Source organism: Rutidosis leptorrhynchoides, chromosome 8 (assembly GCF_046630445.1).
Source record: "Rutidosis leptorrhynchoides isolate AG116_Rl617_1_P2 chromosome 8, CSIRO_AGI_Rlap_v1, whole genome shotgun sequence".
Classification (NCBI taxonomy): Eukaryota; Viridiplantae; Streptophyta; class Magnoliopsida; order Asterales; family Asteraceae; genus Rutidosis; species Rutidosis leptorrhynchoides.
Genome location: NC_092340.1, coordinates 72,195,001 through 72,197,683, shown reverse-complemented (window position 1 = coordinate 72,197,683; position 2,683 = coordinate 72,195,001).

Here is a 2,683-nt window from a genome sequence, read left to right as displayed (position 1 = left end):
CAGTCGAAAGAACGACGTCTAGATGACCATTTTAGAAAACATACTTCCACATTGAGTTTAACCATAATTTTTGGATATAGTTTCATGTTCATAATAAAAATCATTTTCTCAGAATAAAAACTTTTAAATAAAAGTTTATCATAGTTTTTAATTAACTAACCCAAAACAGCCCGAGGTGTTACTACGACGGCGTAAATCCGGTTTTACGGTGTTTTTCGTGTTTCCAGGTTTTAAATCATTAAGTTAGCATATCATATAGATATAGAACATGTGTTTAGTTGATTTTAAAAGTCAAGTTAGAAGGATTAACTTTTGTTTGCGAACAAGTTTAGAATTAACTAAACTATGTTCTAGTGATTACAAGTTTAAACCTTCGAATAAGATAGCTTTATATGTATGAATCGAATGATGTTATGAACATCATTACTACCTTAAGTTCCTTGGATAAACCTATTGGAAAAGATAAAAATGGATCTAGCTTCAACGGATCCTTGGATGGCTCGAAGTTCTTGAAGCAGAATCATGACACGAAAACAAGTTCAAGTAAGATCATCACTTGAAATAAGATTGTTATAGTTATAGAAATTGAACCAAAGTTTGAATATGATTATTACCTTGTATTAGAATGATAACCTACTGTAAGAAACAAAGATTTCTTGAGGTTGGATGATCACCTTACAAGATTGGAAGTGAGCTAGCAAAACTTGAAAGTATTCTTGATTTTATGTAACTAGAACTTGTAGAATATATGAAGAATACTTAGAACTTGAAGATAGAACTTGAGAGAGATCAATTAGATGAAGAAAATTGAATAATGAAAGTGTTTGTAGGTGTTTTTGGTCGTTGGTGTATGGATTAGATATAAAGGATATGTAATTTTGTTTTCATGTAAATAAGTCATGAATGATTACTCATATTTTTGTAATTTTATGAGATATTTCATGCTAGTTGCCAAATGATGGTTCCCACATGTGTTAGGTGACTCACATGGGCTACTAAGAGCCAATCATTGGAGTGTATATACCAATAGTACATACATCTAAAAGCTGTGTATTGTACGAGTACGAATACGGGTGCATACGAGTAGAATTGTTGATGAAACTGAACGAGGATGTAATTGTAAGCATTTTTGTTAAGTAGAAGTATTTTGATAAGTGTATTGAAGTCTTTCAAAAGTGTATAAATACATATTAAAACACTACATGTATATACATTTTAACTGAGTCGTTAAGTCATCGTTAGTCGTTACATGTAAGTGTTGTTTTGAAACCTTTAGGTTAACGATCTTGTTAAATGTTGTTAACCCAATGTTTATAATATCAAATGAGATTTTAAATTATTATATTATCATGATATTATCATGTATGAATATCTATTAATATGATATATATACATTAAATGTCTTTACAACGATAATCGTTACATATATGTCTCGTTTAAAAATCATTAAGTTAGTAGTCTTGTTTTTACATATGTAGTTCATTGTTAATATACTTAATGATATGTTTACTTATCATAGTATCATGTTAACTATATATATATATATATATATATATATATATATATATATATATATATATATATATATATATATATATATATATATATATATATATATATATATATATATATATATATATATCCATATATATGTCATCATATAGTTTTTACAAGTTTTAACGTTCGTGAATCACCGGTCAACTTGGGTGGTCAATTGTCTATATGAAACATATTTCAATTAATCAAGTCTTAACAAGTTTGATTGCTTAACATGTTGGAAGCACTTAATCATGTAAATAACAATTTCATTTAATATATATATAAACATGGAAAAGTTCGGGTCACTACATTATTGGCAAGTCAAACCTAGTGTTTATCATCTCTGTTGCGTCTACGTACTTCCCTGCAATATTGAATCACAATATTGATATGTGAGCCTTCATATCTTATCTTTTATATATTAATTGTGTATCCATGTCTAGTGCTTGAGTATATATATTTATGCATGCTTGTATGCTAAATTTTGTCGTTAAATAGTTTATAATGAATCACGAATTAAATACATATATTACTGGTAAAAGGTATATGATATACATGTTTTTGGAAAGCTGGCGAAAAATCAATAACTTTTTATTTAGAAATCGCGTAATTTCGATGAACGAATTAAAATATATGGTCAACTGAATTATGATTGACGTTAATTGGAATTGCTTTTGAATCTGCAATTAATATTTAAACAACTTGTTTGTAAGATTGATAAATTGGGTTTTTGAATATTACCAACCGAGTAAATGAATCCTTATATAAGGTACGTCTCGTTTTGTTGAACTATTGTCAAAATTGACTTTTTGAAACGACTTTGGATAACTTTTGTATGTCGATCTCGAGCATTAGGATTGTGATACACTATGACCTGACCTAGCTTGATAGACATTTATTGACCAACATATGTTCTCTAGGTTGAGATCTACGGTTATTTGGTAATCCGAGTTTCGATCACATTTTGGTGAACGACTTTATATGCAGCTAAGGCGAGTTTCATATGCTCCCTTTTTAATTGCTTTTGCAATCTATATTATTGGGCTGAGAATACATGCACTTTATTTTAAACACAATGGATACAAGTACATACTTAAATTCTACACTGAGTTTGAACCAAAAATCCCTTAGCTTTGGTAACTAG